The sequence below is a fragment of the Ascaphus truei genome, unplaced genomic scaffold (assembly GCF_040206685.1).
Source record: "Ascaphus truei isolate aAscTru1 unplaced genomic scaffold, aAscTru1.hap1 HAP1_SCAFFOLD_1261, whole genome shotgun sequence".
Lineage (NCBI taxonomy): Eukaryota > Metazoa > Chordata > Amphibia > Anura > Ascaphidae > Ascaphus > Ascaphus truei.
Window position 1 is genome coordinate 26,500 of NW_027454134.1, and position 12,914 is coordinate 39,413.

The following is a 12,914-nucleotide window of genomic DNA, read 5'->3' on the forward strand; positions in this document are numbered from 1 at the left end:
CTCCAAGAGAGATTATTGTGATCAGAGGTGGAATGAGAGGGGTGAGAAGGGTCGCTGCCCAGGGAGTAGCCTGACAGGGGGTACAGAAATCTCTTTTGGTGCATATATTGCGGAGCTGCATTGATTGACTTGTCAATCAGCTCTGCTGCCTATCCCATTGACATCATGATCCGGCACTGTGATCAGCTGCAGCGCTGACCCAGGTGTGTTAGTGCAGCACTTTACAGGGAGGGAACAGAGGTTGTGGATGACAGATGCTGGGGATAGGCCATGAGTACGGGCCAGAGTAAGGTGGAGACTTTCTGTACTCTGCATACAGGACACTGCATGCATGACAGTGTCTGTGTGTGTGTGTGTGTGTGTGTGTATTCCAAGTGTCAGTGTGCATAAGTAAGTGTGCTCTGTAAGTATGCCTGTGTGGCAGGTATAGGGGGGTGGTTCAGCTGGAGGAACTTATCCAGGCACAAAAGCACATAGATGCCCCAGATTATACCACCCCAAATGCTGATAATATCCTGCTGCACTTTACAGAAGATGATGCAGATGTCAGTGGGTGGTGGGTTCATTAAATCCATCCATCATATCATAGCCACACTGTGCATATGATGTACTGAATCAATCACAGGAAGACATCTCCATGGTAGGGGTAGAAGTTAACAGAATATGTCCAGCACTGTGGTGTGTAGCCCATAAATAATAATTGTGCACATTACAGAACATACTTGCAACTGCAAGATCATTTTGCTGCTTGTAGTGTTTGCTCTTGTCCTGTGCAGTGTTGTCGTAGATCCGTCTCTTCAGTGTTCACTGCAATAAAAGTAAGACATTGCATTAATATTACAGAAGTTTGGGAGCTGAAATCCCACTATGCTGCAGACATTTTCCCTTTGCATAAGATTCTTGTGATTATATCTCAATGATGATCAATAACAACTACATCATAACACAGCCGCTCAATACAAAATATGTATTTGCTATCAATGGTCATGGAGGCCAAACGTCACACAATGTACAGATATACTGCTGCGGCCGAGTTTATTCGAGCATTTGCCCGTTCTTGGCCGCAGCAGTAACCTGGCGCGCGCCGGAGGGTGCCGGGCGCACGCCGAAGCAGCGGAGGAGCGCCCTCCGATCGGGGCTTTCTCCCTTCCGCTGCCGGGTCCGTCGGGTCCCCCGGAACCCCCTGCCGCTGTCCCCCACATCGCGGGACACCAGTGCTCCCTCGGGGAGCCCTGGACGCGCGTGCAGGGGGCGCAGGCACCCGATGACGCGTGACCGTGCATCGGTGATGCGCGGCACGCTGAGGGAGTGCGGCTAGCACGCCGGGGCATCCCCCGGCTTGCGGTGCTAGCCGTGCTTCAATAAAACGTGTCGGTAGTGTAGCAAGGATTATTTCTTCCTCTGGTGCATTATGATGGGATGTGTTGTAAGATTCTGCATTATTAGCATCACTGAATCTTTTGGAAACTGAGTAATATTCTATGTTTTAATGCAATATTATGGATGATCAGCCGGTAAAATAAAGCTTACTGTATCTGTAGCCATGCTCTACCCATGATGTGCTGAATCAATGACTGCAGAGTGATTCAGAGTGGTAAACATGACTGGAACTCATCTCTGAATAGAGGACAGAACAGCAGTGCAGAGTAGGAGGTGAATGTATCTCAAATGGAAGACTTAGTAGCTGTGTGGGGAGTAGACAGTACAGACTGATCAAATAAATAGTTAAAGGAGTATCTTCAACATTACTTGGCTTTGTTATCAACATTGAAGTTTCTCTTGTTTTTTCTGTTCTTTAAATCACTACTACTGATGCCATGTGTAACCTGTACTGAGAGATATACTCTACTGGCCTAGATGAAACCATATGATGCAAACAGGATTCATCCCACTCCAGATTCATATGATTGCACCACTTCAACCTTTAATAAAACACATAGAACTACAGCAGTGCGCTACTGCACATGTTCTTGTTATGAATGGTAGTAGATGTGGTCCTTGGGTCAATACTTCATACAGCAGCCACACTCTACTCATGATGTATTGAATCAACAAAAACCTGCATGGTACAGATCACAGGAAGGGTAGAGTAGAGGGGAATATGTCCAATGCGAAACCCTTAGCAGCTGGATTGTGTGGAGTCAACAAAACGACAAATACTAAATGAGAAATATACACATTGCTTATCTGTCTCTGTGTAGTCATTTTCCTCCTCTTCAACTGTCTTTCAAAATTTCTCTTCTGACAGAAAAGAAACACATGGCTTCAATATTCACTGTTCTTCCCTCCTGAAATAAAAGTTAAGCATTGCATGGTTATGATCATACATACAATGAACCTTGCGCCAAACCATGTGATCCAAAGTAAATCCACCTCCCTCCCATAGCTGTGTTCCTTCTAGAGCTTCTACCACACAAGTCATTAATGTTCGTGACACTGTACTGCAGTCACAGTCTGCACACAAAGTACTGAATCAATTACATCACACTGAAAAGGCAGTCTACATGATGCAATAGTTAACCATAATAACTCTGTCATGCAAATGACAGGAAAACCTATATGTATATCATTAGGGGAGAGGGGAAAAATAATTAAAAAATAAGTGCGACAAATAAAAACAGATTATAGGAAAGTAAATCCTTGCCCTGGGAACTTTACAATCTAATAGAAATGTTAGAAGACTTAAAGAGAGGCAGCAGTTGGGGGAAGAAGTGCAGTAGATGACAATGCTTGTCCTTAATGGTGGGTACAATTAGTAGAAAGCACATCTTGGGAACAATAGTTGTTAGCAGTGACTGTGGGTGTGGGACAGTAGCCACGAGTCAAAGTTTTTTAAATGCTTGATTTAAGTCGTGAATTTTAAGATTGGTCTTACATGTGGGTGGAAGAGGTTATGTTGGCATATACTGAGTGTGAGGAAGTTTCACGTGTACGGTGCAGTGATGGAAAATGGTTTCAGGCAAGTGAGAGAACAGTAGAGGTGAAAGAAGTTTACAGGAGACAGTTATGGTTATAGTGCAAGAGACAAGCAAGGGCATAACGAGAGATCAAAGATGATATGCAAGAAGGAGCAGATTAATGGAGAGCCTTAACAAAAAGGTAAGGAGGAGAACTTTGTAGGTGATACAAAAACTTGATGGGATGCCAGGACAGGGATTTAAGGAGATGAGCAGAGACTGTTGTGGGAGAAAGTGAGATAATTCAAGCAGCAGAGTTTTGCATAGGAGAAAGTTGTGAAGCATGGAGGCCTGTTAGTAGTATGTTAAAATAACCTATAGGATAACAGTATACATTGGAGTTTTAGCAGTAGGTTGAGAGGGGAAAGGGAAGATCTTGGCAATATTACAGAGAAAGAGGCAACACATTTTACCCATAGCCGTGCATGTGAATGGAGATGGAATTGAAGAGCCAAATGTTACTCCTATGCAACATGTTTGATGACAAGATAGATGGTAGTACTGTTTACTGTGATGGAGAAAGGGGATAATATGAGCCCAGTGTTAGACATTAAGTTTAAGGCAGTGGAGTGCCATCCATGAGCATATAGCCAGGAGACAACCCAAGAGTAGGGACTGGATTGCAGGAGTGAGAACAGGGGTGGATAGATTTGTGTGTGTATCATCCGCATAGAGATTATATCTAAGGCCAAAAGCATTGATGAAGTCACCAAATGATAGTATGTAGAGAGAAAGAGAGATCTCAGAACAGAGCCCTGATGTATACCCACAGACAGATCAATAGAAGACGAAGACATGTTAGCAACAGAGATGGAGAATGTGTGACAGGAAAGTTATGATGAAAACCAGGATAGAACTTTGTTACTGATACCAAGAGAGAGTTTAGAATATGAAGGAGGAGAGTGATTGAGAGCATCAAACGCAGCCGATAGATCAAGTCGGATTAGTAGGGAAAAACCTTGGGAATTAGCTTTAAGCACAGTCTGTAGAACGTGCTGTACGAAAGGCAGGTTGTAAAGGATCCAGGAGGGCATGTGATTTAAGAATGTTGACACTAGCAATTAGAAGGCAAACAGCATGAGGGATACAGAGCGGTAGTTAGTAAGGCACATAGGGTGTAGTTTGTTTCTGACAAAAGGGTGACCGCTACAGGCTTAAAGTAAGAGGGCAAAAATCCAGAGAATAGGGAGAAATTGAAGATGTGGGTGAGAGTGGGGACTAAGAGATGCAGTAAGGTGTGAGGGGATACGATCTAGAGGGCATGTGGTAGAGGGAGAATAGAAGATGATTAGCTTCCAGCTCTGTAAGAGAAGAAAAGGAGTCAAGTGCAGAAGGAGATTTGGGAAGAAGGAGAGAAGGGGGAAGGGACAGAAGGAATCTCCTTTTGGGTGGCATCCACCTTGCCTCTGAAGTAGTCAAATGCTTGAGGAGAAGTGAAGGAAGGATGGCAAGTGGGAGGAGAAGGTCAGTGGAGGGAGTCAAATACAGAGAAAAAAAACAGCGTAAATTAAATTTGAGTGTTGATGAGTGTGGAAAAAAGTAGTGTATTTAGCCCTAGAGAGCAGCTTTATACAGGACAGGAGACATTTTTACTGTAGAAAAATCAAACAAAGTGTGAGATTTCCTCCGTAGGTATTAAGAACAGCGAGTGGAAGTGTGATGAGTGTGTTTGGGAATTTAGCCAAAGGTGTGGGTTAGAGGGATGAGTGTGTCAGAGCCTATAGGGGGCATATAGATAGGAGGATAGCATTGTAAGAGTTAATAAGATTGTTAGTTTAAGCAGAAAGAAAGAGAGAGAAGAGAGAAGAGAGGTTAGAGTAGATGTCAGAGGAGAGTTTAATTAAGCAGAGGCAAATCAGTGGGACAGGTAAGATGCGGTGAGGGGAATGACTGATTGTGACTGATGAGAGCAGAAGAGGTTATGTACAACTAGAGCCTTGTTAGTAAGAGTGGACATTCCAGAGGGCACAGGAGAAGGGAAGAGAAAAGTAAGGAAAGGAATGTGGATTACATTAGATAGGTTAACACTCTTAGTAGGGAGGCCTGATGTGTATATGAGCCGGTCCAAGATTATAAGAGATATCCCCCAACATCAGCGAGCATAGAAGGAGACACAGAGATAGGTGTAGAGAGAGACAGAGATAGGGATATGTAGAGAGAGAAGGGCGTCAAGAGAATGAGACAGATAGGCGTAGAGAGAGGAGACATAGAGAGAGGGGGCTTTGAGAGGGGGGCGTAGAGAATGAGGGAAGGTGGAAGAGAATAGGATGTGCAGGAGTGCATTTCATTGAGCAGTGCAGAAATAGCTGCAATAGAGGTCTGTACAAATGGTGCTTTGTGTAGACACATGCAAAGGTAGGGGAAGGAAAGTGTATAGAACATGTGGATAAAAGCAGGAGTGTGGAAGTTAGAGAAATTAGAAAAGTTTTACAGAGGAGTGAGGAAACAGTAAACAGAAAGAACAAGAGAGAGGTTACATTGGGATGACGTGCTGTGGTAGAGAGAAATGCTAGGAGAGAGCCTCCAGATATTAGAGGACATGAATTGAGAGAGCAAATGTATAAATCAAAACCGGAGGGGGAGGTATAGCACGAAAGCTTGCACAGCAGTTGATGAAGATTATAGTCTTAAAGTTGCGTGTACCTGTCAGGGCACTCAAGAAGGTCAATGCTCACAAGTGCAGAGTTCATGAAGAAATGCTGAATCCAGTTCCCCTCCAATTTAATTTTAATATAACTTTTTCATTCTTCATTACTGCAAAAAGCAAACAAAACAAAACCACATTGCATTACTATTTTCAAAATGGATTGAATGACATATTCAACAGTAACTGTGTGATGCCAATATTGCCTTCTCACTCGTAGGCCAGTACGGTCAGGTACCCAGTACTGATAAAACAATAAGTGCCCGTACTAAGTACCAATATGAATTATAAGGAAATGTAAAATCTCCAGGTCTCTCTCCATCTCTGCAACAGATATATGGATAAGCCCATATTAAGGCATCACGTGACCGGAGCCGTCACTGACTGGGTATACGCAAAGATGCAGGGAGATGCAAAGAAAGGGAGGGAGAGAGACAGGGAGAAGATGGGAAACGGAGGGAGGCACGGATGGCAGGCCTCTCTCTTTCACTGGTGCATGCAAGGAGCTGGTCCCAACATCCACAAAGTGTGTGTGTATTATTGGTTGTGTTTTATGGCGGTAGGAGGATAGTGTGTATATTGTGTGTGTGTGGGAGTATTATATTGTGTGTAGGGTATTATAGTGTGTATATTATGTTGAGGTGCAGAGGAGAGTGTTAGATTGGGTATCTTGTGTTAGGGGGTATTGTGTATATTGTGTTTAAGACTATAATATTATTGGGGAGATTATTATTGAGGAGGTATTAAAGTGTGTATTGTGGGGAGTATTAGTGTATGTATTATTTGTGGGTGACAGATGCTGTGGGTAGGCCAAGAGTACGGGCCAGACTAAGGTGGAGACTTTCTGTACTCTGCATACAGGACTCTACATGCACTGCAGAGGTGAAATTCCCCCAACTCCAATTTGCTACACTCTCCAAGAGAGAATATTGTGATCAGAGGTGGAAGATGAGCAGGGTCACTGCCCAGGGAGTAGCCTGTCAGGGGGCATGGAAATCTCTTTTGGTGCGTATGTTGCCACGTGGCATTGATTGACCGGTCAATTAGCACTGCTTCCTATCACAGTGACATGATCCGGTGCTGTGATCGGTTGCAGCGCTGACCAAGGTGTGTTAGTGCAGCAATTTACAGGGAGGGAACAGAGGTTGTGGGTGACAGATGCTGGGGGTAGGCCAAGAGTACGGGCCAGAGCAAGGTGGAGATATTCTGTACTCTGCATGCCCATCCTGCATGCCCAGGACTCTGCATGCATGCCAGTGGCTGTGGGGTGTGTGTGTGTAGGTATGCCAAGTGTCAGTGTGCATAAGTAAGTGTGCTGTGTGTGTAAGTAAGTTTGCCTGTGTGGCAGGAGGTGTAGGGGGGTGGGGGGCGGGGGGCGGTTCAGCTGGAGGACTTTACCCAGCACAAAAGCACATAGATGCCTCTGATTATATCACCCCAAATGCTGATAATATCCTGCTGTAGATGCACTTTACAGAAGATGATACAGATGTCATCAGTGTTTGGTGGGTTCATTAAATCAATCCATCATATAATAGCCACACTATGCATATGATGTACTGAATCAGTAACACCAATCACAGGAAGACATCTCCATGGTAGGGGTAGTGTTGAAGTTAACAAAATATGTCCAGCACTGTGGTGTGGAGCCCATACATAATAATTGTGCACATTACCAGAACAACATATTGTCAACTGCATGATCATTTTGCTGCTTGTAGTGTATACTCTTGTCCTGTGCAGTGTTGTAGTAGATCCGTCTCTTCGGTGTTCACTGCAATAAAAGTAAGACATTGCATTAATATTACAGAAGTTTGGGGGCTGAAATCCCACTATGCTAATGACAGTTTCCCTTTGCATAAGATTCTTGTGATTATATCTCAATGATGATCAATAACAACTACATCATAACACAGCTGCTCTATACAGAATATGTATTTGCCATCAATGGTCATGGAGGCAATATGTCACACAATGTACATATATAGCAAGGATTATTTCTTCCTCTGGTGTATTATGATGGGAGGGTGAGATTCTGCATTATCAGCATCAGTAAATCTGTAGGAAACTGAGTGATATTCTATTTTTTAATGCAATATTAGGGTAAAATAAAGCTTGCTGTATCTATAGCCATGCTCTACCCATGATGTGCTGAATCAATGACTGCAGAGCGATTTAGAGTGGTAAACATGACTTGAACTCATCTCTGAATAGAGGGTAGCACAGTAGTGCAGAGTAGAAGGTGAATGTATCTCAAATGGAAACCCTTAGCAGCTGTGTGGGGAGTAGACAGTACAGACTGACCAAGTAAATAGTAAAAAGTAGTAACTTCAACATTACTTGGTTTTGTTCTCCACTCCTGTTTTTCTGTTCTTTAAATCACTAATACTGATGCCATATGTAACCTGTACTGAGAGTTATATACTCTACTGGCCTAGATCAAATTAAATGATGCAAACAGGATCCCTCCCACTCAAGATTCATATGATTGCACCACCTCAACCTTTCATAGCAATAACATAGAACTGCAGCAGTGCGCTACTGCACATGTTCTTGTTATGAATGGTAGTAGATGTGGTCCTTGGGTCAGTACTTCATACTGTAGCCACACTCTATTCATGATGTATTGAATCAACAAAAATCTGCATGGTACAGATCACAGGAAGGGGTGGAGTAGAGGTGAATATGTCCAATGCGAAACCCTTAGCAGCCGGATTTTTTGGAGTCAATAAAACGACAAATACTAAATGAGAAATATACACATTGCTTATCTGTCTCTGTGTAGTCATTTTCCTCCTCTTCAACTGTCCTTCAATTTTCTATTTTGCAAGAAAATGAACACATGGCTTCAATATTCACTTCTGTTCTGCAGTCTTTCCTCTTGAAATAAAAAAGTTAAGCATTGCATTATTATTATTATAATTATTATTGACGATACATACAATGAACCTTGCTCCAAACCATGTGATACAAAGCAAATCCACCTCCCTCCCACAGCTGTGCTCCTTCTAGAGCTTCTACCACACAAGTTATTCATGTCAGTGAAACTGTACTGCAGTCCCGGTCTGCACACAATCTACTGAATCAATGACATCACACTGTGTCACACAATGTCATGCTAACGACAGGAAACAATCTTTGTATATATATCTTTGTATATATAATAATAATAATAATAATAAAAAAAATAAGACAGGACAGACACTCCTACATTGCAATCAATAGAAAATAACTGGGACAGGCACTTCAAGGATGCATACGGTCCCGGATAAACTGTAGCTACCTATACACGTGTGCCTTGTCTCTAGACTCTGCATATATCTCTATTTATATACCACCCATTGTGTACTCAGCGCTTTACAAGAGAGACCAAAAAGTACAGGAAATTATTATACAATAAGTTCAACAAACAAAAACAGACAATAGGAAAGTAAATCCCTGTCCTGGGTATTACAATCTAAGAGAAATGTAAGGAGACTTACAGAGAGACAACAGGTGGGGGAACAAGTGCAGTAGATGACAATGCTTGTCCTTAATGGTGGGTACTTGTAGTATAAAGCACTTCTTGGGAACAATAGTTAGTGACTGAATGAGTGACAGTAGCAACGAGTAAAAGCTATTGAAATGCTTCATTTAAGTTGTGAATTTTAAGGTTGATCTTAAATGTGGGTGGAAGAGGGTATGTTGGCATATACTGAGTGTGTGTGAGTTTCACAGGTAAATTGATGGGAAAGGGTTTCAGGCAAGAGAGCGAGTGCGCAGTAGAGGTGTAAGAAGTATAATGGAGACAGCTATTAGTAGAGCTTAGGAGACGAGGAAGGGCATAACGAGACCAAAGATGATATGTAGGAAGGAGCAGATGAATAGAGAATAGTGTTGGACTGGGTCCTCAACTATAAAAAAATGGGTAACGGGTACCCGGCCAAAATGAAAGGTTCTACCCGGTCGGGTACACGGTTTGGCACTTACCTTCCGGGTGGCGGTGACATCTAGGATCAGCAGCAGTCCTGTGACGGTGGCAGCATCTGTGGTGTCTTCAGCCGGCGGGGGAGCTGCAGGCTCACAGACACAGCTTACCTGCTTCGGTGCTGTGGAAGTGATTCCTGCAGCTCCCCCCGCCAGGTGAAGACACCTCTGATGCTGCCAACATCAGAGGACTGCTGCTGCTGATCCTAGATGTCTTAGGAAAGGTAAGTATAAAAGATTATTTCCAGCTGCCCTGACATTACCCGACGCCGGGTATTACCCGGCCAAGTCCACTTCTCAGTGGCCGGTTTCGAGTAATGTCCGGGTAGCTGGAAATGTGTCGGGTAACGCCGGGTACTCGGTACACCACTAATAGAGAACCTTAACAAAAAGGTAAGGAGGAGAACTTTGTAGGTGATCTGAAACTTGATGGGAAGCAAGGAGAGGGATTTAAGGAGGAGGAGGAGATGAGCAGATACTGTTGTGGGAGAAAGGGAAATTATTCAAGCAGCAGAGTTTTGGATAGATTGCAAATGAGAAAGTTGTGAAGCAGGGAGCCCTGTTAGCAGTATGTTAACCCATACGATAAGGGCATGCATTGGCGTTTTAGCAGTAGATTGACAGAGAAAAGGGCAAATCTTGGAAATATTACAGAGAAAGAATCGACAAACTTTAGCCAGTGTCGTGAATGAAGATGGAAAGGGAAGAGTCAAATGTTACTCCTAGGCAATGTGCTTTCATGACAGGATGATGGTAGTACTGTTTACTGCGATGGAGAAAGGTGATATTAGGCCAGATTTAGGGGGAAATATGAGGAGCTCAGTTTTAGACATTAGGTTTAAGGCAGAAGAGTGTCATCCATGGAGGATATAGCCAGGAGGCGACCCGAAACTAGGAACTAAATTGCAGGAGTGACGGTAGGGTGGATAGGTGTGTGTATCATCTGCATAGAGATGATATCAAGGGCCAAAATAGTTGATAAGGTCAACTAGTGATAGTATGTAGTGAGAGAGGTCCCAGAACAGAGTCCTGAGGTATACCAACAGACAAAACAACAGGAGACAAAGACACGTTAGCAACAGAGATGGAGAATGTGTGATGGAGAAGTATGATGAAAACCAGGATATAAGTTTGCTGCGGATACGAAGAAAGAGTTTAGAATATGAATGAGAAGAGTGATTGACAGTATCAAAAGCAGAAGAGAGATCAAGCAGGATTAGTAAGTAAAATGGACCTTGGGAATTTTCTTTATGTACATAATTGGTTACATTGGGAAAGGCAGATTGTGAAGGGCCCAGAGGAGCATGTGATTTAAGAATGTTGATCAAACGGGAGATCACAAGACGTTCTAGCAATTAGGAGGCAAATGGTAGGACGGATACAGGGCGATAGTTAGAAATTCACACAAGGTCAAGGTTATTTTTGAGAATAGGGGTGACCACTGCATGCTTAAAAGGAAGAGTTGAAAGAGCCAAAGGATATGGAGGAATTGAAGATGTGGGTGAGAGTGAGAATATAGGATTGAGAGGGCATGTGGTAGAGGGAGAAGAGAAGATCAGGTTCCAGCTTTGTGACAGGAGAAAAGGAGTCAAGAGTGCAATGAGATCTAGATAGAAAAAGAGAGAGGGGGAAGGGAGAGAACGAATCTACTTGTGGATGGCATCCACCTTGCCTCAAGTGAGCAAAGGCTTGAGGAGAAATAAAGGATGGATGTTAAGTGGGAGGAGAAAGTCAGTGGTGGGACTCAAATACATAGAAGACAGTGTGAATGAAATTGGAGTGTTGATGAGTGAGGAAAAAGTAGTGTTTGACCTTAAAAAAAGGAGCAGAGTTTTACAGAACAGGACAAAGGTTTAGTGTAGAAAATCAGACTGTGAGATTTCCTCCATAGGTGTTAAGAGCAGCAGTGTGATGTGATGAAGTGTGATGAGAGCGTGCTTGTGAATTAAACCAATGCATGGGTTAGGCTGCGTCTATAGTAAGCACGCAACAGATGGCAAAGTTAGCGCATGCCTGTCGCTCCAGCAATCCCTGCACTGAGGTCCGAGGCGACGGGGAGGCCCTGCATCGCTCGCACGCACTGTGGACAACCAAGCGTGTGCCCATGATAATCACGGCCTTAGAGGGATGAGTGTGTCAGAGCCTAGAAGGGGCATATAGATGATGGAGGAGGAGGGAGGAGGAGATGATAGCATTGTAAGAGTTAACAAGATAGCTAGTTTAAGCAGAAAGTGAGGAGAGGTTAGAGATAAGGGTAGATGTCAGAGGAGAGAGTTCAATTAAGCTGAGGTATCGAGTAGGACAGGGGTGAGGGGAATGAGAAGTGGTGGATGATGAGAGCAGAAGAGGTCATGTACAAATAGACCATGTTAGTCGTAGAGCAGACATTCCAGAGGGCACGTGAGAAGGGAAGAGTAAAGTGAGACAAGGAATGTGGATTACATTAGATGGGTTAATACGCTTAGCAGGGAGGTGGAGAGAGAGAGGCAAGAGGCAGAGGGTGGTGTAGGGGTAGAGGAAGAGATGTTGCATGTACCTTGTCAGAACATTAAAGAACGTCAATTCACACTGGTGCAGAGTTGATGATGAAATGCTGAATCCAGTTCACGTCCAATTCAATTTTAACAGAACTTTTTCATTCTTCATTACTGCAAAAAAAAAAGTAAAAAACAATGCATTACTATTTTCAAAATGGATTGAATTCCCCCACCAATGACTATGTGTTACCAATATATCCCTCTCAGTCCCACTGCAGCACATACTGTACCAGTGTGAAAGTAAGAAGGTACACAGTACCGGTAAAACAATACGTGCCGGTACTATGCACCATATGAATTATAAGGGGATGTAAATCTCCCAGTCTCTCTCCATATCCGCAACAGAGCGGGCTCCGGTCAGTGGCATGGATGCCCATATATGGGTATGCTCATATTTGGGCATCCCATGTCACTGACCGGAGCCGGCTCTGAGTATAGGGATATATGCGGAGACGCACAGGTGCAAGGAAATGGGAGGAGGCACGGTGAGAAACAGGGAGAGACCACAGGAAGATAGAGGGCAACAACTTCCACAAGGTACTTGTATGGGTATAATTGTTTGTATTTTGTGCAGAGGGGGTAATTTCAGATAAAATACAATTCTCCACCCTCTACGAAACAATTCCACTTTGTTCAGTAAGCCAGAAAGTCTTGGTCCCATGTGGACTGAATTTAATGCAAATAAGGTCCTTAATACACAAGTAAAGAATAAAGTTACTTATTCTCTACTGTAAGAAGTGCCACATTGCCCACTATTTGGGTCCTGTGCCCAGATTGTGACCATGCATGGCAGAGGTGAGATTCCCCCAA